Consider the following 15,435-nt stretch of genomic DNA (forward strand, 5'->3'; position numbering starts at 1 on the left):
CCTAGGAGAGGATCGGGTGGCGGGGAGGGGATATGTACAAAGGAGGGATGTGATTGGCCGAAGCAGAGAGGAGAGGTTCTCGGCTGTCGCGAGGCGAGTTGATTCCGCGCCACTTCGTTTCCGACTCGTGTACGCGTACGACGTGCTCCGAGGACTAACTCTCAGAACAAATCCTTCGATTTTCTTTTGTCTGCTAAAGGTAAGCAATATGTATTACCATATTTTTGTATTTTCACATGAATATGTGTACTTACACATCTATAGGACGTTGTTCTCAAAGCACGCTGTGAAACTTAGACGGATTAGGATAAGAAATAAAAATATATTCTCGCCGGTCATACACGATATTATTTCCTGTGACCATTTGAATATTATTTCATTACATCATAATTAAATGTTGAGAATAATTATGAAGGAAATATCAATATGTCACGTGAGAAATATTTTAGAGAGATTCGGTTACCAGTAAACAGTGGAAGGATTAATTGTCGCGACCGTTGGAGATCGGCACTTGTTCTCACGGTACGATTGTTGGGATTTAAGAAGGATAGAAATTTTTGCGTAGTGTACCGCATATTTGGGAAATGATTCATCATTACAGACGATCATCGATTATCTCGGGAGTAATATGCGTTGTTACGCTTTGTTACATCAAACAGATACCGGTTTTTAGGTTAGACGAAGATCGACCAAATATATCAGATATATTCTCTTATAACAAATTACTTATAATTTTAGGTTGGGAATAATCTTATAGAATATAATTAATGCTATTTCTAACATTTAATAATAATTAAATTTTCGATACATTAAAATCCAAATATTGGAAATAGGAATAGTTTAAGTACATATTCAGTTGTAGGATGGCACTTTCATTGAAATGGCGGATGATTATTCCTTTCACCTTACAGCGAAAGTAGTCTTAACCAAGTTTAATCTACTGAGATAATTAAATAATAATTAATTCTGGTATCATTTTGAAAAATTTAATGAAAATCTATATATATTGTTTCTATGAATGAATATATGATATATATGTTAGTATGACATAATGATAGTTGCCTCTGTGCCGTGTGAACGTACATTTCAATGAAATTAGTAACCTCCGTTTTGTGAGAAGCATCGCAGAATTCATAACTGACAGTGAAAATTGAGACTCGCTAAAAAACATGAGGCTCTCCTTCTCGTGTTTCAAGGTTATGTATTATTTTACACTACGAAAAATAATAATTTGCAGTTTGTATTATTTTGCACTACGAAAGATAAAAACTCGCAGTTTAAAATCTATATTTAAAATTGTATTCATTCATTGTATATCAATTAATATCTAGGCATTTAAATTATTTGGAATTAAGAAATTCCAAAGATTCAACGGTATTAAATTCGAGGCTGTTCTTCAACAACAGTGTTTACTATATTTGTACATACATACATACTTACATACATATATACATACTGCATTACTATCGATCTTATTTCTTCGGCTTCGATAATACTATATTATATCTTCGTGGTTCTTCTTCTGATACGAAACTCCCATTCTTCGATATTATTGGCTTTCATTCTTGACAGAGAAAGATTAATGTCTGTAGATTTTTAGGAGTATCGATCATGTAACATTATCAATCGTATATTTGTATACAAAATATCAAAGGAGGAAAAAATTCCTAACCATCTTTCATTGTATATCTGTAAATGAAAATTTATTAGAAAAAATTATAAAATATCTTTTTATATAATTTTTGTTTATTTTATGAGTAATAATGAAATGTATCTATTGAATTGATTCATTAACATAATAGTTCGCAGCAATTATTGCACAAATGCGAATCGATCGGCTCAATTTCCGGCGAACGTTTTCAGGAAAGATTCGAGAGTGCGCCGCGGTCTTGTTTCCGGTTAAAACTAAATCGTTATGCAATTTTCCAACCCTATAACCTTGATGAACGGCATCGAATTTGATGATTTGAAAATATATCGAATATGCAAATCACAAGGTGCGTTACATCGGATTTCCGTTGCAGGGATACTGTCAAAAGTAAATTGACAGATTACGGTCAGACCACTATACAGTAAAACGAGTGGGTGCAGCATGATTACGTAAGGCCATGGATGCACAGTGATTCTCAATTTCCTCCTTCTAACGAACTTCTTTTTAATTCTCGACTTTTTATTTAAAATATCAAGATAGCGTAGTTCAATGCATAAAAATATAATTAACATTCGGTATATTAAATGCCTTAAGTGATAGTATGAAACTATTAGTACTTGAATATGTTTTATTTTTAATTTCGTTTAGGTTGGTTAAAATAAACATTGTTTTTTTGGCAATGAATAGTGTTTTTATTTGATCATTATAGTCAACCGATGACGTGTTGTTTTCAACGAGTTCATTAATCAGACACAAACATAGTTCATGTGTATAGTAGTTTCCACGACTGACCACTTAAAAACTTTATTTCATAAAAATACTTCATTACTTTATCATTAATTTCGTAACAATTCAATATATATATCGAGTAACACACCATGATTAAAATTATGTATATATATATATATTTTTATTTCATCTATAAGATAACCTTAAAAGCTATTGTAAAAAAAAAAAAACAAAGCAGAAACATCTAAACAGACGAACGTATCCTTTTTTATGTAAACTAAAGTAGTTAAAGCATTCGGGATATATCCTTAAATAGCGAACATATAAAATTATACATAACCTTAAACTTGCCAAACTTTTAAGAACAGGTTCGTTTATAACCATCAATTAACATCAATCAAACTCTAAAAGCTTTAAAACTTTAAAATTTAACTGAAAAGCTTCTGAAACGTTTATGTTCAATCGTCAATACATTAAAATACTATAGTTCAGTATAATCCGACCTACCTGCTTTAAGAATTTAAGGGGATACTAAGAGGTGGCGAACGGTAAAAATTTTCGTTGCGATTTCGCAGCGTGCGAAACTGGTTTATCGTCGGTCGAAAAACGTGTTGTACAGAAGGAAGAAGGAGGCGTCTTATTAGCAAAGGAAAGTGCATCGATGCGTTTCTTAGTAGGAGGCTCGTTATGCCAGAGAAGACCGGAGATTCGTTTGAGCGGCGCGTGCATGCGTTATGGCGTTTGGTAATTCAAAACGGAAATTGATAGTTGGCGGTCTCCCGATCGGAGCTCTGCGTGCAAGGAACGCGTCGCAACGATCGTTTGCGTGCATATACGAACGTATACACACAATTACAGAACCGGAATGTACGCCTGTCTGCCGGCGATGTTTCTCTTTGATCGATTCTTTGCGACACACACGTACAACCCTGTATCTCTTGCTCGATCGCGTGTTGAGTTTTTAAATAACTCCGAAGATGCTATAATTAACGCGATTAGCATAATTGCTGTAATAATTATTAATGGTAGCAATTTTTGCATGTGTGAATGTAAATTTAAGTACATATTACAATGAACTCTTTTAATGTTTCTCTTTTATTAGATTGGTATATACATATTTATGAAATGTTGGTTTTCAGACATTTATGTAGAACAGTAAGCGCACATAGTTTCTTTTAATTACAATGATTTCTACGTAATTAATGTTCTTTTTCAGTAATTAATTAGTTTTCATATTATTGTTTTATTTAACGGATATGATTGGTCCGCCAAATTCAAATTTCGCAGAAACGTTTCATAGGCGCCAACTTAATAAAATCGCGGTGAGGGACCTGTATAACGCTAAAGGATCTAGAACTTCATCTTCTAATTTTCTTTTCTTATTACGTTATGAATGATAGACATTCAAATTTTTGAAATTGTTTCATCGTTTGTTCAATTCAGTGACACGAAGCTAAGTTTAATTCTAGATATCGAATAATATGTTCCCCGTTTCTTTAACACCAGATGCGGTTTGTTTGGACGAATGACGATGCTATTAACATCGTATAGACGCAGTTGATTACGATCAACTCTACGGCAGCGATTGCCGATATCGATTTGCGTTATCTTCCTTTCTCATGTGGCGCTCTTGTGATATTTAACTCTTTTACTCGACCATTTCACGGTGAATGAAAATCACGCTTTGCCTCGTATAATCGGATAAAGGAAACCTTTTACGACTTATTATACTTGCATAAGAAAATATCAATGAAACTGTTAAAGATAAATTTAGATTTAATCGAATGACGTTGATTTGATAAAATTAACTATGTTTCCTTCAACTATAATAGATATAATGATTTTCTATATACCTTCCCATTTCGAAGAATATTATTTTACTATTATTATATCATTATAGTAAGTTTCTTTGACGTTGTACATATTGACTTCAGTAAACCACTCTGTTCACATGAGCACTAAATACAGTATAGTGCTTAACCAGTGTCCACTATTAATCACAATAAACGTGTCTTGGACTGCTTTCCGACGCTCATTTAGAGTGCAATTATTTCTGTTCAAAAGGTCTTTGAACTCTCGAGGAGACGCTTCCGGATCTCCTCTAGTCGATCTTAATGTTCCAGCATTGTATATTCATATTTTAAATCATTCTACTTTACATTCTACCAGATCATTTTACTTTCTATCTCATTATAAAGAGCTGTACCTTCTTCTTTGTCCATTTTCTTATTTTTATTTATCCATTTCCTTTCGTTGAATAATATATTTCTAATATTTCGATTTTTATTTTAATTCAAAATAGACATTTGTTAAATAAATTAAAAATCAACTGTAGTTCACAATTATTAAAAGTAGAAGATTTTTATCACACGGAAATAAGAATACATGTGTGGTATTATCGATTAACCTTGGTCGGAGTAAATATTTCAGTCACTTCCGCCGTGTCTGTTGCACAAAAATTGATGTGCATTGCTCTAAAGACACGTTGTAATTATGATCTCGAAGGTTCTTGCATCGCTGACTATAGCGCGTCCTAATAATTCATGTAGGCTCTTTAGATTTCAGTTTCTCCTTGACATTAGCCGTGAACGCACGTGCAAGTCGCTTAGAACTATCTGCAACTTACGTTGGAATTAATGATTAGAAAGATTCGCGGAAAGAAGCGACACTCGACACTCGGCTTATAGAGAAATGTAAGTACGTACATTTTCTTCCTTTAGATAGCGTCAATAAAAAAAGATTTACGTGAACGTTATTTAACGCTTGCATTTAGCATAATCTTTTTCGAATACAAAGTATAATTTCAAATAGTTTCTTATAGTATAAAATATAATTTTAAATAGAAGTTCTCGTAAACATAATTTTAGGCAAATTTTTATTTTGTAATACTTTATTAAGATTAAATATTTCATATTTTTTAATTACTTTTATGTTAGGATAATTTCCTATTTTACAAATTTGTTTGTTTCGTAACTATGGATAATAACTTGGTTAAGATTGATTCAGACTAAAACTCGCAGTGTTAAAGCGCAATTGCCGTTGAAGTGACAATAAGCGTGCCTATAGAAGTTAAAATCTCGAGTCTAATAATTGAGGCCAGCGATGAAGTTACATGGAGTTTAAAAATACAAATTGGCTAACTCTTGTTGTGACCAGCGAATGGTTTGCTCGTCGTCTCCTTTTAGATATTTAGTTCGCGCGAGTACTTGACATATCAAATGTCCGCATCAGTGTTGGAACTATTAGGTTGGCAACTAAGTGATTGCGGATTTTGTCATTAGGCGGTATTGACAAAATCCGCAATCACTTAATTGCCAACCCAATAATAGAGCCTGATTCACATTGAAATTTTAAGTTTATTACAGATATAAAAAAAAGAGGGATTATTAATGAAATTTTTCAAGGGAAATAAGTATCTTACGTTTTAAAAATAACTAATTCAAATCTACTTCTTTTTTTACATAAATGTATGATTTTAAATATTTTGTCAGATTATGTAGATATAAAAAGATATTTCTAAATAGATATGTATGTGTAAAATCTGGTAAAAATATATTTTTACATTCGGAAATTTTTAAGATTATCGATTAACGTAGTTTGAATTACCGCGCGCGCTGACTCTGCGGGGAAGTAGCTTCGAGCTGTTGCCGACAGATCGCGACACTAATCGATACGGGTCGAATAATTACGATCAATACATCGGTAAAGATGATTAAATAGAAAAAAGACGAGACATGTATATAAAAAAAACATTTATTGACATTTTTTATTTAAACAAATATTTTTAATTATGACATTTTTGAACACTACGATTGAAGAAACTGAATTGCATCTTAATAATTAACTTATTACACGTACTGTTCTCCTTCTCACATGATACACGTCGTAGGCAATTTATCTTCATATAACATGAAACCGGACACTGTCTAATCACAGAAACGAGCCAGTAGAAATTTGCGAGGGTGGCGCTTAAGTCGCCATTTTGATGATATTGACATGCATTCCAGTCGAAGAACTGAATACCATAAAATATCGTACATTTTTCAATGATTATCTTAATAATATATAATTTATAAAAGAAATTATATAAAAACATCATAGAAAGAAAATTATGAATTAGAAATATAAATTTCTACATCATTATTTTATATAAAGTACTTCTAAAATTGAACTAAGCTTAAATTAACTAATGGTGTACAATTTTGTGTATCTAAAATATGAGATACGTAATAATATTGCGGATACGAAGCCAATTATCATAAAAGTGATAAATATTCGACGAATTCGCAGAATTCTACGCGATTCCATACCAGAATTAACGCAGTCGACCAGAACGACCGGCATCCGGCTAATTGTATGTATGACTTGTCCATCCATTTTCTAGCCACTTATAATGGCATATATCTTCTTACTCGGTTCTCTCATTTTACTTCAATTCCTCTCCATGCTTGCATAGAAATTAGACACTTAAAAAGTGCCTAAGATTCCACAGTTCGTACAGTTACGATGGAAGTTAGAATTTTTTAGAACGAGGCGATGGATAATTTTAGTAGTTTTAATATTTTTACAATTTTTTGAATATTTCATTTTTAAGGACAAGTAAAGAAGAAAATTTTTGAGAAATAATGCAGACATTTAATTTTTCACATGTCAACTATATATTCATAATTAATTTATGTATATCATCGAACCCCATCTTTGCATTTTGTATAACAATTTTCCAAAGTAGTATTAATCTTTTTAAATTATTTCACACTAATTTGAATACTTTCTGCAAATCTTTTTCTTTATCTTATAATTAATCGTGTATCGGTTCATCGTTCTAAGTCGATCGAGCATGAACTAAGTAAAAAGTTATATGGCGTAGCGTCATTAAAAAAATTCAAATGGCAGATAATTGAAATCTCGCGATATTTGCAGATAAAATATCTTGGACAAATATTTGATCGTAGTAAAACCGTGTCGCAACTCGTTTGACGATAATATTATTTATAAAACCGTGTTCCTTTTAAATGGACTTGATATTTACTTTCTGCTATAAGTCTGTCGCACAATACTCATCTCCAGTGTGCAATTACTCATTGTCAGACTTTAGAACCGTGACGATGAACGCTTCTGGAAACCGCGCCGATTCACTTTTCACGGAATAATTATTTCTATTTTCATTCACAATCACTTGTAATTAACCGAAGGAAGGAAAACGTAAGCTGATCATTTCTAACACTTTATGAATTTTTCATCGGGTTTTTTGTATTATATATTCTTATTAAATACGTTCAGTATAAATTTATCTGACTCGTTTAAAGCAAAGTTTGCTTAATTTCGGAACAAACGTAGGATAGTAAATATTAAAAAAATATTTATTAAAAAATGAACTATAGCGCTTCTTATAAAAAAATTTAAAAATTATTTATGTCCTGTATACTTAACAAGGGGAAAAACAAATATTGCTATTATTAAAATAAAAAAATGTTAAGGAAATTATTTATTTATGCTGTGAAAGGTAAATTTTTTAAATAGAGATTTTATAGATCAGAAAATTAATATTTCCGAATACCTGCTAACGGTTTCTCATTTATAACATTAAAATTTAATCAATTTTCAGGTTATCTCTCAACATTCTGGTAGCAAAAAATAAGGATAATTCATTGTGTTACTTTCGTGCAATAAAAATCTAGTCTATATATTTCAAGCAACCGGTACTAATAATAATAATTACAACGAAACAAGACCAGATAACATTGCATCAACGCATACAGCATATATGTAAATTGGTACAATTAACAGGCATCGAGCAATTTGCAAATAATTTGCTCCAGACTATTAATTACGTTTATTTAAAGACAATTATTTTTTTTTCATTTATTCGAATAATTCTCGAGATTATTTAAAGCCGCAGAAAATAAAAAATCAGTCATACGCATATGGCCATTGCGTGTTTCGCTATAAACATGAGAATTTGTCAATTGATAACAAAACGAGACGTGCAAACAAATGTTGATGGTGATGCTCCTTGCTCTTATAATTCCGCGCGATTATTTCTGCAAGTTTAATTGCTCAAAATAATCGTTTAAATTCATCGTCATCTTGACTGACTTATTTGCTTTGAGGTTTCGCAAATTGAATAGAATACGAACAGTGAAACGGTATCATTCCACTCACATGGAATTCTCCTAGTTCGTAAATCAACAAAGCGTATTAACCAGGGCCTGGAGAAAGTGGCGCTAGTTGTCTGTATAGGCTAGCAGTGGTTCTCAACTTCTTGACCTCTAAAATATACTATTTAGCCAATTCACATGTGTATTTATTACATATTAATCTTTAACACGCATACACACGCACAAACTAGTTTCCAAAATTTTCATAGCATCCATACTAAATGGAATTTACTTTATATTATGTAACTCTTAGTTCTTACATTATTGAATCTTATTAACTCTCGTTTAAACAGTGTATTTAAGGCTTTACAAGTTGTAAACTAATACATTCGAGTTTATAGTAATTGAAAAATGTTAACATTACTTTACATGATTTTTGTAATTAGCAATTTATGAAACAACATCTAAAGGTGTACAAATCGTTCAAGAATTGTAAATCAACTAAATTGCATAAAAGAATATGATATATAAAACGTTCGAATTAAAATTTAGATTATATATTATAATATATATTTATAAATAGTCTTAAAGCTTGTAAGCCATGATTTATAAATACGCTTTTTCATTTCAAACGATTCATCTTTAAATACTATCAATAAATTAACATAACACTTATTTGAAATATCCGATTCATATAATTTCCAAGATTCGATATTCAATGTAATAAATACCATTTACAAAAGTCTACCACTAGAAGATTCTTCCATCTTTGAGTTCAAGATGTTAACAAGCTCAGTTTCGTAGAATTACGTTTGCTTTACTTTTGTTTGCCACCTATGGAAGGTCGATCGCGATTTTGCAATTCGACCATCCCATAGATCTCGATCGTCTGAATTCACTTGGGTAGAATTTATATTCTGAGCGGATTCAAGGCACAAATAATGCGACAATGACGTAACAGGATGTTGCAGCGACGTTCTCGAGTATCGTCATGTTTACCGCGCATAATTTTCGTGATTCACGTTGCACAATCTTTTTTTTTTTGCCTCTCTTCAGTATCGATTTAAAGATCCAATTTTACTTCTTCATTTATTCGATTTATTTTAAGGTGGTCCTTTATATATTATAAAGTCATTAGTGACGAAAACTACATAATCAGTGATTACATGTGTACAAGATTAAATGATACTCAGTTAGATGGAATCGAGTAGATTTTGTGTGTACGTACGTAGTCCCTTACTTTTGATAAAATTCCTCGTGTTAAAATTTCATTACGCTCCTTTGAGAATAATCGAAACCTCTAATGAAAAGAGTGGCTGAATTAAATTTTCTGAAAGAGTAGTAGGTTACATAAAAGTATAATTCCTCTGTAAATATTAATCGGACCATTTAATTAACTCTTCTATAATCTGGCAATTTTTCGAATAAATTTCTATACAACGATCGTGATTACGAGAAATTAATTTCTTATCAGATTTCCTACAAGATTACATTTTTATCAATGTTATCGATTACAAGATATCGATCTTTCAGTTTTATCTTGCTTACTTGTACAAGATAGTAAATTTGCAAGTCGTGTATTTTTCGTATTCATTTGTAATTACAGTCATAAAATATTCTTTCAGAATTTCTAATTTATTTCTTAAGTAACAGAAAGATACTTCCTTTAATTCCAAAAATTTACATCAGCCACTCTAAGATACTTTTTGGAGGTAAATTATCAAAGAGAAATATTTAATTTAAATTTCGTAACCATGACAATAATTTTGCCGAACTTGGTTTTTCAAAAAAGTAGAATCAATCAGAGGAAAAATACCAAAGACTCTATTATCTCACGAAGGCCGTCGATTGTTATCACCTCGGTTATAATTTTCTAACGCGGAGAAAGGGAAACGAATAATGAAATCATGCGTTGCGAAGTCCGTCTTATCTGATTATTATAACAAGATAACGAAATACAGTGTGTTACGATTGTTTTATCGGTTAAGACGATGAGACGTTCTCGAAACTCGATACAAATCGTAATCGCATTTCGTATCGTTGTCCTTTCTGATTCATTTGTACTCCGCAAATAGCCTCGAATTGTATCGCGTTACACCTGATAGAATATCTCGAAATTTCTCTGGGAACTCCATTATGTAACCAACAAATTGGCGATCGTTTTTGAAAATTATCGAACGAAAATGATAATGGCATTTCTAAAATTTGAGATACGCAGAGAAATCTTTATTATTAGTTCTATTATCTTATGCTTCCTATAAAACTTTTTTATATTTTTAAGACTTTTCCCATAATATCCTTTTGTAACACTTGCAAATAAATTCGTTCAGTTCTCAATAAATTCTTTATTACATTAGACAAATTTTTAAGTAATTTAATTAAATACCTCGATAACTCAAGCACTTAAAAGATAATGAATCCGCTAATAAAAATATTTGTATTTTCACACAGTTCGTTACTTAATTTAAGGATAAAACAATTTCAATCGGATCAAAACTTCCGACTCAAATATCAAAATCTACGTTATCTCCGCATTAATTAAATTTTCTGTTCAGATGCATCTTATATAAGCAATAATTCTCCAGTTGCCCGATTTGCCTTGAAATGCCTCAAAAGAACAGAAAATATTCAATGACCGGCACAGAAGGGTTGCTCGACGTTTAATTGATGCTCTCGACAGTAAGTTAATCAAAAAGATCCGTTGAGATGATTTCCTCGATGGAGAAACAAAAAAAAAAAAAAGATAAAATTACACAGGGCCTAGGGCAAGGATACAAGTGGCCGCAAGTCGGCCAACAAGCCGAAACAATGAAAACAAAGTATCCACGTTTACTCTGGGCTGTATGTTGCGCTTCTATTCGCACCCTCCGTCGTTCTTTCATCTTCGTCCAGCCTTTTCAGACTAACGCAAAAGCTTCAAAAGGGCAGCCAAAAGACGAGTCGTTACTCTTTGCTTTCATCGCGTTTGATTCGAGTTTGTATTTTAAATTGCATCAGTGGTTCTAGGTTTTAGGGGATGAAATTTCTATGTTATGGTATTGAGAGATACTTAACAGATATTTAACACGTTTGAGGTAAAGACGAAAGAGGAAAGACGAAAAAAATAGACAAAATTTTATATTCATTTTCCTGTGCTAGGTGTTTTATTAATTCATATTAATTTGTTACGTTGAGAATCATCTTTGGAGGTATTTATAAATTCATCTTCGTGTATTCGTTACTTTTCTATATTAATTCTCGAATATTTGATATTCTTCTGTATCGACGTATTAGGTTCTTTAGATCCAGGCCTAACTTTTTACTACGCTAGGCTTTCAAAAAGATTGAGAACATTTTCAGATTCTTATCGCTGCCTGCATTAGATTATACGTTTATTCGTTACGTTAAATGTGTCAAACTATTTTTCCATAAAAATAGGAATTCAGAGGTACGAAATTCAAGATTTCTTAATGAAGCTTTCCCTCTCAAGTAAAATTCATTTTCTTCTAAATTTTCCAAAATAGAGAAAAATATCCTCATTGTAAGTCATTTAATACGACTGTGTCGACTTTCTATGTTATCATCTATTTCATATATTTCAAATAGATTCAACACCATTATTATTTATTTATTGTTAAAATAATAGAATAGACAACGAGTCATCGATTCATCTGTTTACGCTCAATTGTCACGTACGAATAAGGATCAGTTCCGAGAATACATGTGGAAATTTGACTGCACGTGGCAGGAATGTGCGTGCAATAGGTGTGAAACTCTGAGAATAGGCTTGCCTTAGAATCGTGAAAGAATCATCAGAGAATTAATCAAAGTCAGAGTAAAGAGAAAGTCCGCAATCTACTTATAAGCAACTGTAATTAACACCAATGAAGCTATGAACAACATAATTTATATTATCCTACGATTGACACTACCAAATGAAAACATCATAAAAAGATCATTAAAGAATTAATCAAACTCAAACTAAGGAGAGAGTCAGCAGTCTACTTATAACTAATGCGATTGATATCAATAAAACATCGAACAATATAATTTATATTACCCAACGATTGACATTATCAAATAACATATTTTAACAAACGAGACATTATCTGTCTTCAAAAATTATCTCTCTTTAAACAACCAACCAATTTAATCTACAGAATTACAAGTATCGCGAACAATACAGCGTAACCACGATACGCGCTAGAGAAGCTCATGGTACATATTTAGTACACACGTTCATAGTGAATGCGCTTTTTAACCCGCTTTCATTCACAAGCTCGTCGCCGTAGAATGTATGCGCGCACTTGTGACGTATAGGTACCAGTGCATGCATAATATTACACAAGTGAATGAAGAAAATGACATCTTACGATCGTTCACACCTCCATTATTGCACGAGGCCGTGTTCCTCTCGTAGGATAATCATGCACTTACTAGTGGGTAATCCGCATCCCTCTCCGCCCTGTGAAATTGCGTATTCGCACAGAGACATGGCACGCAATGGGAGATGATGCACCTTGACTCGATTCTCCACTCTTAGCGGACGACCCCTCGTTGCGGTATTTTATTCACTGTTAGTCAGCTTCGATCATGATTAAACAGCCTCTGCAATGGGAACGATGGTGTGTTAGGGGATTCAGATATGTTTGAGAGTTATTATTTAATTGGAAATAGGTATAGAGATCGTGGGAAGTAGATCGAGATAAAATTGTAGAATTTTGCTGATCCATTAAAGTATGGATATGAGTTTAGAGAAAAGTTCTTTGAAATTCTGAAAGTTTTTTTTTTTTTTTGTAAGAATGTTGGAAAATATATTTAGCAGAAATTAGTATATTACCACGATATTAGAGAAAATACATATGTCTAGTAGAAAATCTGGAAAGTACTATTAGATTTATACAGTAAATTTAAATTGGCTTTATATAATATATATAACAATTAGAAGACGCCTTTATACCAAAATTAGGTCAATAATTGAACGGGTTATACTTTCCTTGGTATTTATGACTTCATGAAAGCAATTTCACGAAACACGATATAATACACGTGCATGAGTTTTTCACGCATTCATAACCTGCCATCAGCTTCTGCTAAGTTACACCGGGTAAACGTCGAACCATTTATTAGGTCCTCCTGTATTATCGGTTTTCGTCGCTCTGTTCATCGTGATACGTGCACACATTCATAATGTACTTGCCTAAAGTAATTTGAGTCTCATATATGTAACGAGAGACGAATATTAAATTCCAGCGAATAGAGTCTCGTCTGCTCTTTAAAATATGCAAGGAGATTCCTCGCTGTTTATTTTATATGATGCATTTAGGAGCCTGTATAGAACGGTACTATCGCTTTTTATAAATTATAGCAATTCTTTGATCGCTACTGTATTTTTGTACTTTAGTGTTTCAATTTATTTTAATAAAATAGTAGATGTATATTTGAGTTTCATTTTTTACTTAGAATATTTGAAATCATTTGAGTTAATATATTAATAAATTTAGAAATAATAAAGAAAAATTATAGATTATTGTAACTGTATTATAATTAAATTAAATTAAATTAATTTTGTCGAATACTTAACATGATTTTAATAGCTTTAAAAACAAAAATGTGAAATTCGTCATTTTGTCAGGCGGATAGCTATCGTTAAGATTAATGCAACTTTCCGATATGTTAATCTTTAATTTCGATTACGTCGTACTTATGCGAAAATCGAAGTGTTACGAAAGATTAATATGCAGAGAGCAAATTGGTCGAGTAAACGTGACCGAGTGTCGTTCCTCTTTTTTTGTTCTCGGGTGAAGTTTCGCTGAATTCGACTGGCTCAGCTCGATCCAGAATTTCTCGATACACCGGTTCTCCGTCGTTTCCCGATCTCCGCGAAAAATTTAGAAAGTAGCGCTTGCTATAGACATCATGGAAACGCGTCTCGAAATCGTAAAGAAAAAGAAAAATCAATGGGATTGACATTATCGACTAGATTCATTGTCTGCGTAGACACATCTATGTAATTCTGTCGTGGACACAACTTAAATTTTTCTCAAAAAGCAAAAATGTTGATACAGAGCATATTAAAGCGAATACATATTTATTTTAGTAAAGCAATAATATTCGTTTTTATAAAATATTCATTTTTGTTTTGTATGGCACTTTGCTAATAAGGGGATAAGTGGGCAGTGTGATTCCCATCGACTATATTGGATACATTTTATTAAATCAAGATTTAATATAAAACAAATATTTAATAAAATTTGATTTTTGAAAATTTCAGTTTTCTATGGTAACACACTTTCATAACGGGAATACATTTTCATATTGCCTACACGTTTGACTTTAGTTGATGGGAAAAGTATATAAATCCCATTGCCTATAAAAGGGTTAACCGAGACATGTCTACTACCCTTTCAGAAGGAATATTGCAAATTACCTGATTTTAAATATCGATTTCCATATTACTATTCACATCCCTTTTGGAAAAATTGCTTTATATTAAAAGTAGTTAACAGTAATAAAAAATTTAGTTAACACACTCAACTTAGATTCCAAAGAAAGAAAAAAGGGAGATATTAGAAATACGTTTGTATACATGTGAATTAATACCAACATACTTAAGTTTAAAACGCACTGCGGTGTTACATTGAACGTCATACGTTTTTAAACAGGGCCAAAAACTGCCATCCTGACACATTCTATGCTACACATATAGTTTCTTGTCTGTACGAATGAGTTAGACGCGTATGCGTGATTTTCCACGCATACGTAACACGGGAGGCTGCTGGCTGGTGTAGGTGTAGGTGCGTGCTATCGACCGGGTATCCTTCTGTGCTGGACGCCGGTGTGCCCCACCCTGAAGTGAGTAGCGTGCAAGAGAGAGCGCTATACGTCGCGAGTAAGACGAGGACAACTAGCGCCACGAGTGGTAGGTTCAAAAAGGACAGACGATCACGAGCGAAGAGAAGCGAGAGATGCAGCGAG

At 32.4% G+C, this 15,435-nt stretch overlaps 1 long non-coding RNA gene across 1 annotated transcript; it reads left to right on the plus strand.

Annotated features, from left to right (window-relative positions):
• The first annotated feature begins 5,079 nt into the window (after positions 1-5,079).
• On the plus strand, positions 5,080-11,297 carry LOC126923865 (uncharacterized). Its single transcript, XR_007713333.1, has 2 exons — positions 5,080-7,582; positions 7,986-11,297. It is a non-coding gene; the product is annotated as an uncharacterized LOC126923865 (long non-coding RNA).
• The last annotated feature ends 4,138 nt before the right edge of the window (positions 11,298-15,435 follow it).

The sequence above is a fragment of the Bombus affinis genome, chromosome 14 (assembly GCF_024516045.1).
Source record: "Bombus affinis isolate iyBomAffi1 chromosome 14, iyBomAffi1.2, whole genome shotgun sequence".
In the NCBI taxonomy this organism is placed as follows: domain Eukaryota; kingdom Metazoa; phylum Arthropoda; class Insecta; order Hymenoptera; family Apidae; genus Bombus; species Bombus affinis.